The following is a 21350-nucleotide window of genomic DNA, read 5'->3' as shown; positions in this document are numbered from 1 at the left end:
AGAAGCCCTGTCTCCAAACAAACAAACAAACAAACAAACAAAAGTCCATTGGAGGATATAACATCTAATACAACATAGGATACACAAGCAACTTGTTCATTTGTTTTTTATTTATTTATTAATATTTTTATTTATGTGCATTGGTGTTTCACCTGCATGTATGTCTGTGTGAAGGTGTCAGATCCCCTGGAATTGGAGCTACTGACAGTTGTGAGCTGCCATGTGGGTGCTGGGAATTGAACCCAGGTCCCCTGGAAGAACAGCCAGTGCTCTTAACTGCTGAGCCATCTCTCCAGCCCTTGTTCATTTGTTTTTGAGACAGGGTCTCATTGTCTGTCCTGGAACTCACTATGTAGACCAGACTGGCCTCAAACTTACAGAGATCTGCCAGCCTCAGCTTCCCGGGTGCTGGGATTAAACGTGTGTGCCACTGTGCTCAGCTCATTAACAACTCTTAATCGGAAAACCTAAGTGTTTTCAGGAGCCCAAAGAAGGGAAACTATTGTTCGAGCGCCTGTTCAAATGTGTGCCCATGTCTGTGGGTACTTGTGTGCATCTGTTTGTTCATGCACCTTGCTCTGTGTGTGACGTTTTCACACGTGGAGCACCACGACAGCACAGGTGTGTGTGTGCCCTTAGGAAATTTCTCCTGCAGAGCCAGTACTCAGAAAGTAGCAGGTATGTAGAGTCTGAAGTTTGCCAGTGCTTGGAAGAGGGAAAAAGTAAACAGAGAGGACACAGTGGGGAAAATGGGCTCGCTTAGTCTAAATGGGGAGTTGTTGTTATGGTCTGCTAAGATCCCTGTCCTGTTACTCATGTGCCACACAAGAAAGTATTGAGCTAAGTGTCCTGAGCAAGGTTGGCTCCAGCTGGAAGTCATGCCCCACCCCAGATGTGGAGTCCCCAGACCTCAGAAAAGCTCAGGCTCGGAACTGGACATATAACTCAGTTAGTCGGTAGTGTTAGTGTAGCATGCACAAGTCCCAGGTTTGATCCCCGGCACCACAGAAGACTGGTCATGGTAATGCCCACCTATAATCTCAGCACTTAGTGGATAAAGGCAGGAGGATCAGAGTTCAAAGTCATTCTTAGCTATATAGAGAGTCTGAAGCCAGCCTGCGATACATGCCCCCCCCCCAAAAAAAAGAGGAAAAGGAAGTCCTAGTACCTGGCAGTGCAATGTGGTGTCTCTCTTCTCAGCCTTTACTCTTAGCCAGCAGGTCAGTTGGCCCCTCTGGCTGGGACCTGCTACAACTCTAATAGGAGGTGTATTTACGAGTTGCCATAAAAGGTGCCGGCACACTGGTGATAAAAGCCTCTCAATTGCTATAAACCTGATATCTGTATGTTTATGACCTCATTCATTAGCCAGTGGCTTATACATTCTAGTGACCTAACACTACACCTGGCTGTGCAACTCCCATCCAGAGTCCTGAAGGGTGGGAGTGTACAAGGCCCAGAGCACTGCTGTGGGGTCTGAGAGGCTCTTCTGGGAGCATGCCCTGGAGGCTTGCCTGCCTTCCCTTCCTTCCTTCCTCCCTCCCTCCCTCCCTCCCTCCCTCCCCCTCCCTCCCTCCCTCCCTCCCTCTCTTCCTTCCTTTCTTTTTAGTTTTACCGAGGAATAACTTACACCTGCTAAAATGCATGAACCCATCAGTAGACGACCGGGTGACTGAGTAGACCCATGCCATGTAACTATTGACCCCAGCAGGGTCCGCCACTCTGGGAAACTCCTTTGTGCCTTTTCACTGTCCACATCCTTGACCCCAGAAGTACACACCATGCAGTCTCTACCCCCAAAGGCCAGTTTTGTTGTCCCAAGATTTCATCTGAGGGTAGTCAACTCTTCAGTATCTGGCTTCTTTGAGCAACATGGCATTATTCAGATCCATCCTTTTTGCCCCGTGAGACAGGTCTTTATCCTTATTGTCTTTGACAGTCATAGCTGTCAGAGTAGGTGACCCACACTTGGTCTAGTCTCCTGTTGCCTATGTTGGATTTTTATGAACAAAAATATTATGAATATTCCTGTACAAGTCTGGATGTACAATTGTTTTTGCATACACCTACATATATATATGTGTGTGTGCGTGTATAAATGCATGTTTACATGTATGTGCATGTAGATGAGTGTATGTATGTATGTGTAGAACAGAGGTTGACATCCCGAGTCTTCCTTGTCTATTCCCTACCTTATCTTTTGAGTCGGAGCTTGCTGATTCAGCTGGTCTAGCAAGTTACCTTGCTCTGGAATCCCATCCCTGCCTCCCAGGCACTGGGCCGACATAGTTTGGGTGCTGGGGGTCTGTGCTCTGGCCTGCATGCTTGTGTGGACACACTTTACTCACTGATCCATCTCAGTGGCCCCTTTAAAACAGTATTTGCATTGATTCTTTGAGAATTTAATAGATGTACAAATATTTTGTTGTTGTTTTGAGACGAGATCTCTCTTTTTAGTCCTAGAGCTTTCTATGTAGACCACGCTGGCCTCGGACTCACAGAGATGCCTCTGCCTCCTGATTGCTGGAGTTAAAGGCGTGCGCCACCATGCCCAGCCATATACAATGTATTTTGATCACAACCACGTTCTTTCCCCGTCTGACTCCTCCAGGACCTTTATCCCGTGGTCCTCCTCAACTTCATGTCCTCTTATTGTGTTAATAACCCGCTGAATCCAGCTAGTGCTGCCTATACACATGAGGGTGTCAGACCATCCACTGGAGCACGGATAACTTACCAGTCGTCACAACCCTAAAGAAAAAGAACCCTCCCCAAGCAGTCGTAAACTCCCATAGCTCCTAAGGTAGGAGTGGGGCTTCATGAGCCCTTCCCCTAACCATGCTGGAATTTTGACTGGTTTGATCCTGTGTGGGTCTTAAGCAGATACCCACAGCTAGTGTGAGTTCCTGAGTGAAATGGTCACGGCAGGGACACAAAGCAGCAACTCCCACTCATCTTTAGCATTCTTTTATCCCTTCTTCTATGATGGTCTCTGAGTCTTGGGTGGCAGGGGGCTGACACCCAGGGCCTTATCTATGCTAGGCCAGCACCCCAACATCGAACCATATCCCCCGTCCTTTTAAATTAAGAAAGAAAGAAAAGTTTGAAGGAGGGTTTTGCTACATTGCTCAGGCTGGCCTGGGACACAGCCATCCTTCCGCCCATGTCTCCCAAGTAGCTAAGGTTATAGGCACATGCCGCTACACCTTGGGCACATCCTGTACATTGGTGGTGGCCGTGATTTTTACAGGAGCTATGCCTCTGCCAGCACTCAAGAAAGCTGTGTGTGCATGAAATGTGTTTTGTTGCTTATAAATTATGCCTGAAAAACAAAAGAGGGTGTGTGGTGACTGTGCTGGCTGAGCATAGCACCATAGGGGCCACATTTGGCATAAGGGCTACCAGTCCGGCTACCAGTCCGTATCATCTATACCAGTCGCCATACATACTTCTCAAGTTCTTTAATCCAGATAATACTCACAAACAATAAACTCACTCTGTGTGTGTGTGAAGGGGTATATGAGGGTGCACATGTGTGCACATGCACATGTAAGCACAAGCACACATATATGGAGACCAGAGGACAACATCTGGTGGTGTTTCCCCAGATGCCATCCTCCTGGTTTGTGTTTTATTTAACGAATTGATAAATGTATTTCTTTATTACTGTGTACATGGCACATGAGGGATGCACATACCACAGTGTCTGTGTGGTGATCAGAGGACAATTTTGTGGGGTTTTAGCTTTCCACCTTTATGTGTTCTGGAGCTTGAGCTCACTTTTCCAGGCTTGGATGGTTAGCCCCTTTATCCTCTCACTGGCCTTTTAAAAAAGACATTCTCTCACCAGCCTAGAACTCAGCACATAGTCTAGGCCCAGTGATCTCTGTCTCCCTATCTCCAGCACCGGGATTACAAGGATGTGCCATTGCCTTTGGCTTTTTATATGGGTTCTGGGTTCGAAACTCAAGACTTATGAGTTTACCGACTGAGCTATTTCCCAGCGCCCAGCTCCCTCATTTAAATAGCTTTACATAGAAGTTGAGGCCAGTGTGGGCTACAATGATATCCTGTTTTAAAAAAGAGAGAGTAAAAAATATTCATGAGAAATTCATGGGAAAATTGTGGTTAGGAATGTTCTCTCCCTCCTCAAATACAAAGAGAGGGCTGTGGGTATAAAGTGGGGCCTCAGTGGGCTTGTGGTACTCAAGGATAGAAAAGGAGATTTGGAACTAGTGGTGCTGATGCATGCCTTTGATCCCAACACTCGTGAGGCAGAAACAGGTAGATTTCCATGAGTTCGAGGTCAACTTGGTCTACAAAGTGAGTTCCAGGACAGGAATACACACAGAAACCTTGTCTTGAAAAACCAAAAACCAAAAACAAAGAAAAGAAAAGAAAAAAAAAAAACCCTATATAAGCCTTGTTCAGTTTGGGGCTGCGTTTTTCCAACCACTCTCCTCGATTCTTCCCTCCCAATGAATTTATTTTCTTTTTCTTTCTTTCTTTTTCTTTCTTTCTTTCTTTCTTTCTTTCTCTCTCTCTCTCTCTCTCTCTCTCTCTCTCTCTCTCTCTCTCTCTCTCTTCTCTCTCTCTCTTTTTTTTTTTTTTTAATTTATTTATTTATTATGTATACAGTGTTCTGCCTGCAGGCCAGAAGAGGGCGCCAGATCTCATTACAGATGGTTGTGAGCCACCATGTGGTTGCTGGGAACTGAACTCAGGACCTCTGGAAGAACAGCCAGTGCTCTTAACCTCTGAGCCAACCCTCCAGCCCCTCTCTTTCTTTTTTTAAGACAGTGTTTCTCTTATGTAGCTTTGGAGCCTTTCCTGGAACTCGCTCTGTAGCCCAGGCTGGCCTAGAACTCACAGAGGTCCACCTGGCTCTGCCTCCCGAGTGCTGGGATTAAAGGCGTGCGCCACCACCACCCGGCTCCCAGCGAATTTCTTGAATGAGGTTTGGGTGGTGACCTTCTTTCTCCAGAGGGGAATGGAGCAGAGAAGTAACAGTTTTCGTGGGAGTAGGAGCAGAAGTGCTACATTCCTGCAGGGAAACCATACCCAACTGGAAGAGAGCTGTAGGTAAGGCCCGGCTTCCGACAGCCAGGATAACTTTCCCTTTAGAACTGTAACACAGCCACCGCCCAGCTAAAATCCAGAGCTTTGCACACGCTGGGAAAATCTACTATGGACCTATGTCCTCAGCTCCTCAAGCCAATTATTTATTTATTTATTTATTTATTTATTTATTTTTTGGTTTTTCGAGACAGGGTTTCTCTGTGTAGCTTTGAGCCTTTCCTGGGACTCACTTGGTAGCCCAGGCTGGCCTCGAACTCACAGAGATCCGCCTGGCTCTGCCTCCCGAGTGCTGGAATTAAAGGCGTGCGCCACCACCGCCCCGGCCAATTATTTATTTTAATTCTGATGTAATTTACAGTTTGCAGAGTGTTTATAAACATTTTGTTTGTGGATTCTCAGGACTTGGCAAAGTGGGAGGTTTCATGCCTGGTTACGGAGATGAGGAAACTGAGCTCCCACAAAGAGAATTCCACAGAAGATCTGAGAAAAAGTGACTAAATCTGAACTTGACCCCATGCTCTCTACTTCCAAACCTATTACTTTTCCATTTACATAGTACAGGCAGTTGGGGTGGTAGAATGTTGGCAGGTGCCAAGACAAGGATATGGAGCAGGGTAGGTGTCAGGGGTCATTTAGCAATGGCCTGTGGCTTCCAGGGCAGCAGGGCCATCCAAGCCATCTGGGCATCAGCAGAGAGTGGCATGTAGTAAGTGGGACTTTTTGGTAGCAGTCACCTGCTCACTTGGGTGACTGGCCAAGAGGAGTCACTATGTGACTTGCCTCTCTTGGGGTGATTGTATGGAGTTGACTGGTCAGTGGCAATGGTGAATCACTGGTTATTGACAGCAGATCGTACCAGGCTTGAGGAACTTAAGTTCTTGTGTTGGAAAGAATCTGTTGGATCAGGATATTTTTCAGTTCCCTGGGCCCAGACCTCACATTCTAACTTGATACGAAGCCCCGAGTTGATGTCTACCACTTGTGAGTAGGCTTGGCTTTGGGAAGAGAGGTTTGTATATGGGAAAAGGTCTAGACCCCTTGGTCATTGAGGACATGGCATTGATCTGCTATGACCTCACCTCACAGAGCCGGTGAGGAATGGAGACTAAGCAGGGTAGGGTGGGGGATTGTCAAGGTTCCTCAGGGGGATGCCAGCCTCTGCTTATCTTTTGTTTGGTTGTTTTTTTTTGTTTTTTTGTTTTTTTTTGTTTTTTTTTTTTTCAAGACAGGGCTTCTCTGTGTAGCCCTGGATGTTCTGGGATTCACTCTGTAGTTGGGGATCCGACTGCCTCTGCCTCCTGAGTGCTGGGATTAAAGGCGTGCGCCACCGCCACTGCCGCCACCACCACCACCACCGCCTGGCTACGTATGAAGTTTAAAAAGATTGAGGAACTGGCAGCTCTGTGGCCTAGCTTTGTCTGTCATTGAGGATGACTTGAAATCTCCTAGTTTGTTCTAGGGAATGCTCTCATGACCTGTCCGGAAGTAGGCACCCCCATCCACACAGTGCAACAAAAGACAAGTGTTCAAATGGCAGTTTCAGCAGTTCCTGTGGCTCCTCACCCTTCTTCATTTGGGGTCATGAGGTAAGCAGTGGAGAAATACTGGAGGCGACAAGGGACTTGGCTTCTGAGGATCTGAATAAATTGAAAGCATAGGTCCTGGTTAGAAAAACAAAATGTTGCCGGGCGGTGGTGGCACATGCCTTTAATCCCAGCACTCGGGAGGCAGAGGCAGGTGGATCTCTGTGAGTTCGAGGCCAGCCTGGTCCACAGAGTGAGTTCCAGGAAAGGCACAAAGCTACACAGAGAAACCCTGTCTCGAAAAACAAAACAAAAAACAAAAAAAAAAAAAAAGAAAAAAGAAGGAAAAATGAAATGTTATGGAGTATTTGATCTGTTGAAATCAGTTCCTAGATTAATGCGACTCCATGTCAATTGCAACAGTGTGTGTGTGTGTGTGTGTGTGTGTGTGTGTGAGAGAGAGAGAGAGAGAGAGAGAGAGAGAGAGAGAGAGAGAGAGAGAAAGAGAGAGAGAGAGAGAGACTATTAAGCTAGCACTGGCTGTTCTGAAGCTAGGTATATAGACTAGGATGGCTTCGAATTAACAGAGATCTGCCTGCCTCTGCCTCCTGGGTGCTAGGATTAAAGGGGTGTGCCACCACGATTGGTGTACTTTCCTGGGGCCTCCCAAGTGCTGGGACTATAGGCCATTACATCACCACTCCCAGCTCCAACATCATTACTGCTATTTTTGGCTATCATCATCATCATCATCATCATCATCATCATCATCATCATTAGTGTTAGTATACAAAGAAATGGGGTTCATTCTGGCATTTTTCATACATATACTTCTTTGGAACAGAAACATGATTAACAGCAGTTGCCAACATTAAAGATTTACTGAGTGCCAGCCATTGGGTTTGCAAAGTGCTATTACTCCGATCTCCATTTACAGACCCAGACCGTGAGGCCTGGAGCAGAAGCGTGCCAAGATTACAGGGCTGCTCAGGGGCTTTTTTTTTTTTTGAGACAGGCTTTCTCTATGTAGTTTTTGGTGCCTGTCCTGGATCTCGCTCTGTAGACCAGGCTGGCCTCAAACTCACAGAGATCTGCCTGGCTCTGCCTCCCCAAGTGCTGGGCTTAGAGGCCTGTGCCACTACCGCCTGGCTGCTGCTCAGTGTTGAGCCTGGTGTATCCTCAAAGCCCACGTTCTTTTCTCTTTTTAGATTTATTTTACTTTTAATTATATGTCTCTGTGTGGGCATACGCATGTGAGTGTTGGTGCCTGAGGCACTGGATCATGTGGAGCTTAAGTACAGGCAGTTGTGAACTCCCTGTGGGTGCTGGGAACTGAACTGTGGACCTCCTGCAAGGGCAATATGCCTGTTAACTGCTGAGCCATCTCTCCAGCGCTCGAAACCAATGATCCTAACCCTTCCTTATATAATTATCCTACAGTGTGTATGGGCATGTAAATGTATGGGCAGTGCTAGTCAAAAAAAGTCTCATGGTGGGAACTGACTCTTGTCAGATGTAAAAACTATTTCAAAGAACCAATATTGATAACGATACAGTATTTGCTGAAACCAAGGTGTATGGGAGGAAAGGGAGGATTCTGAAATACACAAGCCGAAAGCAAAATATAGCAAAAAAGTAGGTTTCGCTAAGCAAAGAACAAGGTCAGAATTATTTAATAAGTGGTGACTGCATAAACAATAACCATTGTGATAGAGTAGGGGAATTAAATCCACACTTTACTCCCAAACACAGCAAAAATAAAATTGGACAGGGGATCATAAAATAATAAAATATGCAAAGAAATTATACAAGCTAGCAGATGGGTACACGAAAGCTCACTTTGTTAGCATTCAAACAATGAAAAAGAAAAAAGGAAAAAAAAAACCCACCAGAGGACTAGAATGACAAATGAACTGTAAACTAAAACGAAAGGAACATCAGGCCGGGCAATGTTTGCATCAATAACAAAAGTGAAATATCTTTAACAGAAAAAAAAGGGGGGGCTTATTTAAAGTTAGAAGAGATTCAACTCCTCAAGACAATGGATACGAACAACAGGTCATTCACAGAAGGGGAAATACAGGTAGCAAATGAGGAAAATTTGAGTGTTCAGTCATCCAAGAAATGTCAAATAAGGTCGTCTTGATAGTTCAAGATTATTAACGTAGGGGAGAAAAGATGTCACCCAGTGGTTAGAGCCGTGCATTGAATTCCTTATGCTGTTCCTTGCTGATGAAGAGCAAGTGGGGGCAATACAGGCCATTCATCGCTTTCCACCTGCAAACTTTCCCACTCCATGAAATTTATCCCATGTGTAGAACTCAAGGATATGTTAGCAGATCACTGCCGCGAAATAAAATACAAAGAAAGTAGGAACTGCACACCTTAAAAATGATCATGTAAATAAAACATGTTAGTGAAAGTAGAAATAAAATGTGTGCTTGCAAGCATGTAAAATTAGGTATCTATGTAGAAGGTTTGGTTTGGGAAGTCAAATTGTGTAGTAATGGATATTCTTTTTACATCCCTTTTTCCTGTTATCTCGTCTTTTCAGTGGTGCTTACACTTACAAAAAAAAATCATCTGGAGTTTTTTAATGTGGATATTTCCTAAGGTTGCCCAAACCTGAGAAAGATGCCAAGACATTGTGTGTGGGGTGCGTGTCTGTGTGGGCGCCTCCCCTTCTCTCAAAGGCAGGAGCCCTGACTGAGACCATTTAGGGCTGGAGAGTCTGGTCTCTTTGGCACTCCCGGGTCCCACTAGCGCTGGGACTCCCTTCTGAGGGAACTTTCTGGAGCAGGTGTGTGTGCGTCCTACCGTCCTACCGACACCTGACACCTGTGCTTGCAGAGGAAGGGATGAGTCGCCGGACCTAACCGCCCGCAGGCACCTCCAGATTCGAGGCGGATTCACAGCTTTTTTGAGCCTCCCATCCTCCCGGAGATCTTAGGTCACCCTGTGCTCCCTTCGCTGCAGGAAAACTGATTTACAAAGCGCCCCCGATCAAGCCTGGACATAAGGTATGCCGATGTGCTCGAGTCGGATTTGGTAGAGCCGGGCACTAGGGTGCCTTGCTAGGTCTGAAAGGACATGCGGGATTCCCGATGTGACTGGGCCGGCGGGCGCAGCCCCCTCGGCAGCGGCACGCGCCCATTGGGGACCTGCCGAGCCGCTGCCTCTCTGCTAATGCCATCTTGCTCGAGGTGGTCACGTGCGGGCTACAGTGGCGCGCTTCGCCCGGGATGGACGGATCAGGGACTTCGGCGGGTCCCCAGCCGCTCGGTCCAGAAGCCAAGGTGAGGTCTCTCTCCAAAATCCAAGGAGGGCCAGGACGCGCCTCCGGAGCCCGAGGGCGCGTCTCCCAACCGCGCTCAGTCCACGGCGCCGTCGGGGATCAGAGGCCCACGCCGCGCCGCCCCCCCGGGCCTCGCAGGCGTCCTCGGCGACGTGCCGACCGGGGACGCGAGAAGAGCGGCGGGCAACGGACCTTGGGCCCACGGATGCCTCCTCTTCCGAGCAGCTCGAGCCCGGCGAGCCGGCGGCCGCGGGGAGGCCGGGCCGTGAGTGCCACACGCGCTAGGCGAGGGGCGCGGGTTGCCGGGAGGACCGCTGAGCTTGGGGAGGAGGGAGGGGGGGGGGGCGCGGGCGCATGCGCCTTGCGCCCGTGCCATATTGGAATGAGTCGGAGCGCGGAGCGGCGCCGCCGCCTCCGCCGGAGGAGCGCGGGTGCAGGGGGGCGGGGAGAGCTGCCGGCCGCCCCGCTCTGCCGGGCCCAGCAGGAAGGAGGGCGCGAGCGGGAGGGCGCGGGCGGCGCGAGCGGAAAAGGCGCCCCGCGCGGGCGAGCGCAAAAAAAAAAAAAAGGAAAGAAAGAAAACGAGCGAGCGAGCGGGCGAGCGAGAGGGGAGAGCGAGCGAGCGGGCGAGCGAGCGGGCGAGCGCGCGCGCGAAAACTCCGTCAGGTAAAAAAGCGGGGCGGGCGGGCGGGCGGGCGGCCGGCTGGGCCTTCCCGCGCGGCGGCCTGAGGGGCGGTGCGGCGCCCTCCTGAAGAGGCCGAGCAACTTTGCCAGCGGGAACCGCCGGGAGCCAGCGGGTGGCGGGCGCGCGGGTTGAGGCGCCAACGGGCGGCGGCGGCGGCGGCGGCGCGTTGGGCGGGGGGGACGGCGGGGGGGGGGGGGAACGCGGCGCCGGCGCGCGGCCTGGCGCGGTCCCGAGGCTCGGCGCGCCGGCCGGCGGGGCTGCGGGGACGCGCCCGGGCACCTCGCGGCCGCGGCGGAGGCTGGCGGTCCGGGGCGAGCGAACGGGCGAGCGGCGCACGTCAGCACCGCTGGGCTCGTGAGGCCAAAGTGGCCGGGTGGGCGGCAGCGGGCGTCCAAGTTGCGGGCTCCGAGCACCGCCTTCCCCCCTCGCCCACCCCCCCCCAATTCGAGCTCTCTCTCCCGCCGAGCCCCCGCGGACCCGCCCCCCCCCCCCCCCCGGGCTCGCTCCGGGCGGGGCGCGAACCCGCAGCCCGCGCGGCCGCTCAACTTCGCAGGGCCCAGGCAGCAGCCGCGCGCGGTGGGCGAGCTTCTAGCCTCCGCCGCAACCGGTGGCTCCGGCCTCCCCGGCGCTTCGGCTGGTGAAGCGCCGCCGCCGCCGCCGCCGCCCGACCCCCTGCGCGGACCCGGTCAGCGTCCCGAGGCCACTGGGCAGGTCCGTGACCGTTTCGATTTGTGTTCCCGAGTCTTGTTTTGTTCGCTGTAGAGACGACTTTGGGGGGGGGGGGACGAGGCGAGTGTCCGGGGAAGCAAGGCCTGCTCTTTGCGGAGCAGAAAAGCCTTGCGAGACCAGAAATAAATTCCCGCGGAAAGGATAGACGTCGTGTTAAGTTTTTCCCAAGATACCCGCTGTTCGCGTGGGGTCTAAAACTAAGCTGTCAAACCCAGGTCACCTCTAGAGCTTGCTGTGCGCCTAGAGTGGGGTGGGATGCCCCTGCCCCAAGTAGGGCTTTTTTTACTCGGTGGGAGCTCTTCCCCGCGGGTCACTCAAAGCGGTGGTTAATGGTTCCAACTGGTGTCTGGTGAGTCCTGGATTCATCAAAAAGATTTGAAGGAAGTAAGATGGATTTTGTCAATACCTGCGTGTGTCCTCTCCCGAACCACGATTTTTAAGGTGTCATACTTTATTTCATCTGAAGCAGAATGCCTGAGCATGTAACTGTTGACTTGTCAGCTGTCTCGGTAGGGTGGAAGGAGATAAATGTGTTTTTATAAGTACATATTGGGGCTTGTTAATTCGTGGCAGATGTTGAAATCTTCTAGGCCACAGGTAGATTCAGAGTTCAGATTGTTTGCGACGTCAGGAACATAACGGCAAGTTGGATAAGGAAATAGTGTTATTACGTTGCCATTGACAAGCTGATTTGTCTTGGGGTAGGTGTCTACCCAGTGTAGATTTGATTTTCCATATTTGCAAAAGTAGGGTAAGTAGATCACCATTCTTTTGGTTCTAAGATTTGGAGACTTCTTAAAGTGGGATTTAAGTGTTTTGAAAGGTTCTGTATAAAAGCACTCACAATATGTGTCTTTATAAAAATAGATTGGAAAACCTACCTTGTTAGCTATATCCAGGATAATTTTGTGAACCTTGTTTGAACACAGGCATTTAGAGAAGGCATTTCAATCCACTTAAATTATGCTTCTTGGGACTGGAGAGACGGCTCAGCGGTTAAGAGGACCCGGGTTCAATTCCCAGCACCCACATGATGGCTCACAGCTGTTTGTAACTTCAGTTCTAGGGGACCCGACACCCTCACACAGACGTACATGCAGGCAAAACACCACTGCACATAAAATAAAATAAATAAAATTTTAAAATGCTTTAAAATAGAACAATCAGACTGCAACCCACAGAACCAGGGAGGCTACATAGCAGGGGGGACCCTAGGATGACTGTGGCTTATAATAAGTTTTGGTTTGACTCAATCACTGGGCAGGCCTCAGTGAAACATTTCACTATTAGGATAAGAATTTGTATTGTATCAAGCTGATAATAGAATAAATAAATAAACAAATAAATGCTTTAAAATAAAGAAATTATGCTTTTTAAATTTAACAGTGAAATCTTAAGGGGACAGTTCATCCTTGTTTTGCATGTGTATATGTTCTGATGGCCACATACACTTTAAGAAACAGAAAATTTTTAGCCCCCACCCCAAAAGGATTCCTTGAATTCAGTAAACACCTGCCCCTTCCCCAAGGCAACCACCATTCTGACTTCCAGCACACCCAATGAATTTTGCCTCAGAGCAGGTCCTTTTAGAATGTGAAAGAGGCAATATTAATAACTGAAGAATAGCAGGTTGTGGGCATTTTAGTCGTGATGCTGTGTTTTTGTAATGATGTAGGCTTTTTCTGGTATCTACAATGTCTTAATATTCTGACCTTTGATCTTTGTGGTCAGAAGAACATTTTTAGCTTAGTAGTATTTGGTGTGTTTGGATCGTGGTTTCTGGGAGTCTTTATATTCACAGTTGAACATTAGTATATCACTGCCCATTTGGGGATACAGATATATTTGTAGAGAATAGATTTGAAGGAAGGATCATGAATTTTCCCAACAAGTTAGAGTGAAAGGTATCAATCATTAGGTGAGTTAATTCCTTAAAGCATAGAATTTGCAGCCGGGCGGTGGTGGCGCACGCCTTTAATCCCAGCACTCGGGAGGCAGAGGCAGGAGGATCTCTGTGAGTTCGAGGCCAGCCTGGGCTACAGCGCAAGATCCAGGAAAGGCGCAAAGCTACACAGAGAAACCCTGTCTCGAAAAACCAAAAAAAAAAAAAAAAAAAAAAAAAAAAAAAAATAGAATTTGCAAAGAAAATTGAATGAAAATTGATTTTTTAAAAAAATTCCAGTGAATTAATAATATGGGTATAAAGCTTTAACAACCTTTTTAATGATAGCAGTGAATTTGATTTATGCATGTAGGATGTACACCTGGTTTATCAAATCATTAAAGTCCAACAGTAAAAGCAAAAACAAAATGTAAATAAAAATAGGTTGGTGTAGTTTTTTTTTAAGTCCGTTTGATTAAAGCCACTTTTTGTATTAGAACCCTATGCAAAAGGTTGAATTTTAAATATACACTGGAAGTAAATGCTGCAGTAATTTGCCTGTATCTCCCAAATATCTTTTAATGTATCCTTGTGCTCTTTGTTTCTACTGCTAAAGGATGAGTTGGGTTCTAAGTGCATGCTGATCTTGGCAGCTTCTTGCAAATGCCTGTGTCACGTCCCCTCGCCCCTGTCCCCCCTCCCCCCCTCCCCTGTGTGGTGTCCCCCCCCCCCCCCAAGAAGGCTGTGTGATAGAAAGTGGGAATGGTTTACCACCCGCATTAGCGATGTGTGTGGAATACTTCCCAAAGTTTAAAGTTGGGGGGGAGGGGGGGGGAGAGAGAGAGAGAGAGAGAGAGGCTCTCTGAATAATTCTAATGAGCTAGTTGATGGGCCAACAACTAATTTGAGTTTGATCATTTCACTCAAAGTTTACAGCCTCATTAACAAATAGAGTACATGATGATTTAGCCATCATTGATGAACTACTTGATTTTTCTGAGGCTTTTTTTTTCTTTTTTTGAATTCTTGGCTTTTTATTGTAAAAACTGCTGAATCTTTGGGATGCAATTGAAGGAATATATAAGAAACAAAATACAAAAGGGAGTTTCTTCTTTAATAATTGTTTTTTTGGTAACCATGGTTTTTCCCTTTAAAAATGCATTGCCATTTATGTGCTCACAAGTACACAGATAAATAAATGAAATAAATGAAAAACCAATGCTTTGCCAGCAGGGCATGGTGACAGGCCTGCAGTCCCTGCATTTGGGAAGCAGAAGGGTCAGAAATTCAAAGTCATCCTCTGCTACTCAGTGAGTTGTAGGCCATCGTGGACTATATGAATCCCTCTGTCAAAACACCAAACTGAAACTGTACTTTACTACACCAGACAACCACCGAAGTGCAGAAATCTGTGCCTGCCTGCACATTTGTAGGGTGACCTTTGCTTTCAAGTGATAACTAGGCTGGGCTTAGTGTTAGACTTTAATAACTGTAGAGAGATGAATGAACCAAACTTCACTGACTTTTTGTTACGGCCTCATGTTATGTTCACATGAAGTGACAAGGACAAAATACCATTTATAAAGGTATTTCTGAATGCTGAATATTGTTATATTAAGCATCTCCATTTAAATAGACTTTATTTTATGGCATTATTTGGCCGATAACATTTTACAACAATTTCAGTGAAATTTTAAAAAAGTAAATGGTTCAGATTTGCTATGGCAGAGGGTTTTCTTTCAGTGACTACCATTTTTATCCAACTTGTGTGTGTTTTTGTATTTGCAAACAGCTTTTCTGTGTACGTAGTTAATTGGTTGCCAGTATCTGGGGATTTTGGTTTCCCAGGAGGTTTTGAGCCATTAGACCTTAGGGAGTGGGGTTTTTGTTAGGCAGCTACCATTCTTCAAGTGATACTAGCCCCATTGGAAAATGGTTTAAAAATAGAAAAGATGTGGTTAGGTTGCTGAAAATCCATGTTTAAAGTTTTCAAAAGTGAGTGTAAGGGTAAGACTAAAAACAAGTTATTAAAAGAAAAAATACAGATTTTACTGCGGAAGTTTTCTGTGCGGCGGTGGTGGTGGCAGCACACATTTAATCCCAGCACTTGGGAGGCAGAAACAGGGGGATCTCTGAGTGCAAGGCCAGCCTGGTCTACATAGTGAGTTCCAGGACAGCCAGGACTACACAGAGAAACCCGTCTCAAAAAAAAAAAAAAAAAAAAAAGGACCAGAAGTGGTGGCATAGGCCTATTCTACGTAGGTTCTGTTTGGTACTGAAGAGGAACAATAAACAAGGTCTCTAACCTTGAGCTCACAGCTTAACACAGACAGGAGACGTTCAACAAATAATTAGAGTTGTCATATAAGAATAGACTAGGACTGGGCAGTGGTGGGCACACCTTTCATCTCAGCACTTGGGAGGCAGAGGCAGGTGGATCTCTAAATTAGAGGCCAGCCTAGTCTACATAGTGAGATCCAGGACAGTCAGGGCTGTTACACAGAGGAAACCCTGTCTCAAAAAAACAAAACAAAATTTCTTTTTAGAAAGGTTTCGTTTATTTCTTTTTGTATGATTGTGGGCATGACATGGTGCATGTCTGGAAGTCAGATGACTATTTTTTAAGTTTGTTCACTTATTCCATTTTGAGCTTTTTGTTTGTTTTTAAATGTGTTTATTTGATTTTACATGAATGAGTGTTTTGCTTGCATATAGGTATGTGTACCATTTGCCTGGTGCCTGTGGAGGACAGAAAAGGGGGGTGTCAGATTCGCTGGAACGGAAGTTACAGATGGTTGTGAGCCACTATGTGAGTTCTGGGAACTGGACCCCTTGTCCTCGGTCAAGAGTAGCAAAATAGCAAGTGCTTTGAACTGCGCAGTCATCTCTCCAGTCCTTTCTGCCTTGTTTTTGAGGGGGTGGGGAGGGTCTCTAGTTATTCCTGCTGCTGCACTGCGCATTGATTCTCCTCTGTCTGCCTCCACCTCACTATAGGAACACCAGGGCTACAGGTTACCCTCCCCCTTTGACGAGTTCTTCAAAACAAATTCTGTTGTGTTTTTTCAAGACAGGGTTTCTCTCTGTAATAGTTCTGGCTGTCCTGGAACTCGCTTTGTAGACGAGACTGGCCTTGAACTCATGGAGATCCACCTGCCTTTGCCTCCCAAGTCTGGGACTAAAGGCATTCATCACCACTGCCTGGCTTAAAATAAATTTCTAAGAATTTTATCATGTATTTTGCCTGTATGTGCATGCATGGGCTGTGCCAGGTACCCTTAGGGGTCAGAGAGGGGTGTTATATCCCTCAGAACGAGTTATAGACAGTTGTGAGTTGCCATGTGGGTGCTGAGAATTGAAGCTGGGTCCTCTTGAAGAACAGCCAGTGCTCTAAACATCTGAGCCATCTCTCCAGTTCATGAGTCTTTTTTTTTTTTTTTAAACCAACTAAGTCAATTTTGTCAGCCTACTGCAGAAGTTTTAACAAGGGTTATTAAAAACACCTTTAAATATCACTCATCCCAAATCCCAATCCTTCCCACAAAGCAGATAGATACTCTTTGAGTACTCTATCTATGCCAAATCGGTTTAGTAGTTAACCTCTGTCTATACTAAGCATTAAAAAAGGAACCAACGCATGCAGTACTGTACATGACATCAGAAATGCCGCTCCCTGCACTGTACACCTTTTCTAATAACTGGAAGTACCTGAGGATTTGTATACAATTATTCTTCTAGTCTGGGTTTTGTGTGTGTGTGTGTGTGTGTGTGTGTGTGAGAGAGAGAGAGAGAGAGAGACAGGGTTTTGCTATGTAGCTTTGGAGCCTGTTCTGGAGTCTATCCTGGAACTCACTCTGTAGACGAGGCTGGCCTCAAACTCACAGAGATCCATCCGCCTGCCTGTCTCCCGAGTGCTGGGATTAAAGGCCTGGGCCACCACTGCCCAGCTCTAGTCTGTTTTTTATTCAAAAGGATGTTATAGAAACTGTATTCAGGCTAAGCTTGGGGGCATTGCACTGTAATCCCAGCACTGGATTGGGGAGGCAAGAGAGTTGTGAATTCAAGACCAACCATAGGCTATGTAGTGTGATCCTGTCCTAGCAAACAATTACCCAACCACCTTGGGGGAAAGGAATGAGGCTCTATCCATGGTCATATACATTTAGGCCTGAAGCCAAGTTTATTCCTATTTTAACATAAAGTATCTGTATATGAAAGGAATATTATTTCTATGTTAGCAGGTTCACAACAGATGTTGGTAGTTGTGCTGAAATTCTTGCTTCTCAATTGACAAGAAGCTTTGACCAGATTCCTGGATGAAGGGCTCCTTTCCCTTCTCATTTCCACAATTTCCTTGTGTTTTTATTCTGCCTTAATGAGATCTAACAATTGTATTTACAGCCATAAAAATGCAATGGAGCCGGGCGGTGGTGGCGCACGCCTTTAATCCCAGCACTCGGGAGGCAGAGCCAGGCGGATCTCTGTGAGTTCGAGGCCAGCCTGGGCTACCAAGTGAGTCCCAGGAAAGGCGCAAAGCTACACAGAGAAACCCTGTCTCGAAAAACCAAAAAAAAAAAAAAAAAAAAAAAAACAAAAATGCAATGAAATATGTTATTGTTAAAAATTACCAAATTGGACGTGAAAATTATAGTTATATTTTAAGAGATATAAAATAAAAATATGTAAATGAAAAGTCAAGACATTATAGAAGGAATAAAGATATTTAGTAATTATAATTCAACCAAAATAAATTCAGGTTCAGAGGCTGGGTGTGGTGTTGAATGCCTTTAATCCTAGCACTCAGGAGGCAGAGGCAGGTGGATCTCTGTGAGTTGAAGGCCAGCCTGGTCTACAGTGTGAGTTCCAAGACAGCCAGAGCTACATAATAGAGAGACTTTGTCGAAAAAAAAAGCAAAAGCAAAAAACCCACAAAACAAATAAACACAATACAATACCAAATTAACTGAATAAAGATAAAATTCATTTAAAAAGACCACCACAAAAAATCTCAAACTTTATTAAGCTCTCTTTGTCTTTAGGTGATCTTTCAGGATTTTTATTTATTTGTTTATTTATTTATTTATTTTGGTTTTTTTGAGACAGGGTTTCTCTGTGTAGCTTTGGCTATCCAGGAGCTTGATCTGTAAACCAGGCTGCCACAGATCCACCTGCTTCTGCCTCCCGAGTGCCAGCATCAAAGGCGAGCGCCACCACCTCCCAGCAAGACTTTTTTAAAAGCAAAAATTTTAGTCTTATTTTCTGTTGGAGATACTTGCTTTTAATTATATATGTATGTACGTATGTATGTATGTATGTCTGTGTGTGTGTGTGTGTGTGTGTGTGTGTGTGTGTGTGTGTGTTATGTGCACATGAATACAGTGCCTGAGGAGGCCAGAGTGTTCAGTTCCTTGTAGCTGGAGTTACAGGTGAATGTGAGCCACCACACGTAAGTGCTTGGACCTGTGCTCATTCTTAACCCGTGAGCCATCTTTCCACCCTCTAGTCCATATTCTGTCAAATGATGTGAAATACTTCTTGAACTTTGTAGATTGTTAGATAACTTCAGTGATCCAAACGCTTTGCAGGGAACCGCATTTCTGACATGTACAGTACTGTGTGCAATAGTTCCTTTTTTTTATTTTTTGGTTTTTCAAGACAGGGTTTCCTTGTGTAGCTTTGGAGCCTGTCCTGGAACTCACTTTGTAGACCAGGCTGGCCTTGAACTCACAGGGATTTGTCTGGTTCTGCCTCCCGAGTGCTGGGATTAAAGGTGTGTGCCACCACCGCCTGACTTTAGTTCCTTTTTAATGCTTTGCTTAGTATAGAAAGAAGTTAATTACTGAACTGATTTGGGGTAGATAGAGTAGTTAAAGAGTATCTGCTTTGTGGGGAGGATTGGATTTGGGGATGAGGTAATAGTGTCTTTTTTAAGATTTATTTTTATTATCTTAAATTGTATGTGTGTGTGCATGTGAGTATGTGCACATGCATGAGTGCTTGCCCTCAGAATCCAGAGGCTTTGGATTCTCTTGGAACTGGAATTACAGGCAGTTGTGAACTGCCCAGTGTAGGTGCTGGGAAATGAATTCAGGTCCTCTGGATAAGCTATCTTAACCACTGAGCCATCTTTACAGTTCTTAGAGAGGGTCTTAGATGAAAGATGGAACATGGTTTGTTAGTAATTGTATTAGTATTTCCTAAAGGAACAGAACTGGTAAGTATGCAAAAAAAAGTATGTGTATATATATGACATACATATATCACTTATAAAAATACATTTTAATATATATTGATAGTAACAAATCTCTCATATATGAGAGAGATTTATTAGAGTTGCTTACAGGCTATGATCCAGGTATTCTCCCCCAACTGATAGTTCAAGAATCTGGTAGTTTTTCAGTCCACAAGACTGGATATCTCAACAGTTTCAGTCTGGTGCTAGATGGAGTCCCAGAGGATTCCATGGAGTTGATGGTTTTCAGTGTGTGTTGGAATCCCAAAGAAGTAGGTTCTAATACCGTCAAAAGAATACTTCAGCAGCAAGATAGATGAATTTGCCAGTGAGAGTGAACAGGCAAAATGCAAAAGCTTTCTTATTGTATGTCCTACGTCCTTTTATGTGGGCTGCCTCCAGAAGGTGTGGCCCAGATTTAGGGTGGGTCTTCCTACCTAAATGATTCAATTAAGAAAATCCCTCACAGACATGCCCAACTGCTTGGGCTTTAGTTGATTTCAGTTGTAGTTGAGTTGACAGCCAAGGTTGGCCATCATAGCAGTCAGGTGTTACACACTTGGAATGACAACATAAGATGAAATAAGAAATTTAGCAATTATTTAAATAGCTCAAAAATTTTTCTTCCTGATTGATATACAATGTTTTTTTATTTTACTTTTTGATGTTCAGTTTAAAGCTGCTTAAGCAACAAATATTTTGCTTGAGGTCAAAATTAATATTTTTATACCCTGAGTAGGTAAAACATTTTTTTTAAAGATGTATTTATTTTATGTGTGTGACTGTTTTGCCTGCATGAATGTATATGCACCACATGCCTGCCTGGTACTGGAGAAACTTAGAAGAGGGTTTCAGAGCTTCTGGAGCTGGAATTATGGGTGGTTTTAAGCTATCATGTGGGTGCTAGGAATAGAGCCCTGGTCTTCTGTAAGAGCAACAAGTGCTCCTCACTGATGAGCCATTTCTCCAGCCCCCTCCGCTCCCCCCGGGAGTTTTTGAAATGTATTTGTAGTGGCCACAGCGGTAAAGCTGTCTGTGACTTGCTGTTTGGTTTTAGTGTCTTCTCACATTAGTTTAGTACTTACCTATAATGTTCTTCTGCTCTGTTTTCACTAGTGTTCTTAGTGGTTAGTTCTTATAAACGACAATTTTTAGTACTGGGGAGTACTTAATACTTAGTAGCTAGTCAATAAAGTGCTTATAAGAATAAGGACCCAGCTGGGCGGTGATGGCGCATGCCTTTAATCCCAGCACTCGGGAGGCAGAGACAGGCTGATCTCTGTGAGTTCGAGGCCAGCCTGGACTACAGAGTGAGTTCCAGGAAAGGTGCAAAGCTACACAGAGAAAAACCCTGTCTCGAAAAACCAAAAAAGAAAAGAAAAAAAAAAAAGAATAAGAACCCTAGTTTGGTTCCTAGAACCCATATTAAAAAGCTGGATGTGATGGGGTCATCACTGGGGATACTAAGACAGGTAGATTCCTGGAGGTGAATAGCTAGTCAGCCTGGCTTACTTGGTGATCCAGGCCAGTGAGTAACCCTGTCTTTTTTTTTTTTTTTTTCGTTTTTCAAGACAGGGTTTCTCTGTGTAGCTTTGCGCCTTTCCTGGGACTCGCTTGGTAGCCCAGGCTGGCCTCGAACTCACAGAGATCCACCTGGCTCTGCCTCCCGAGTGCTGGGATTAAAGGCGTGCGCCACCACCGCCCGGCCGAGTAACCCTGTCTTAACAAACAAGGTGGGCAGCATCTGAGAAACAACAGGTCCTCTTGCCTGAATAGGCATTCTCACGTAAGTATCACTCCACAAAACATGAACACACAGGCACACACACAAATCTCTCTTGTTAAAAATAATGTATAGCAGTTTGTAGACATATTTCGAGATACCATTTGGTTGGTTTTTACTTGTGTCTTTGTAAAATAACCTTGGAATG

At 45.9% G+C, this 21350-nt stretch overlaps 1 protein-coding gene across 6 annotated transcripts in view; it reads left to right on the top strand.

Annotated features, from left to right (window-relative positions):
* Positions 1 to 8404: 8404 nt before the first annotated feature.
* Positions 8405 to 21350, top strand: part of Sfmbt1 (Scm like with four mbt domains 1) — a 124106-nt gene continuing 111160 nt past the window's right edge. For 2 of the 6 annotated variants that reach the window (XM_052733744.1, XM_052733739.1), the window contains exon 1: positions 10300 to 10560. The gene's annotated coding sequence lies outside the window, so the exon portion shown is untranslated. Of the gene's footprint in view, positions 9623 to 9674; positions 9899 to 10299; positions 10561 to 11109; positions 11291 to 21350 lie in introns of those variants that run through there. The other 4 variants (XM_052733743.1, XM_052733741.1, XM_052733745.1 and 1 more) reach the window with 4 other exon arrangements.

The sequence above is a fragment of the Peromyscus californicus genome, unplaced genomic scaffold (assembly GCF_007827085.1).
Source record: "Peromyscus californicus insignis strain IS unplaced genomic scaffold, ASM782708v3 Scaffold_12__1_contigs__length_115047231, whole genome shotgun sequence".
Classification (NCBI taxonomy): domain Eukaryota; kingdom Metazoa; phylum Chordata; class Mammalia; order Rodentia; family Cricetidae; genus Peromyscus; species Peromyscus californicus.
Note: the sequence above shows the minus strand (reverse complement) of the source record. Positions and strands in the feature narration are given on the sequence as shown.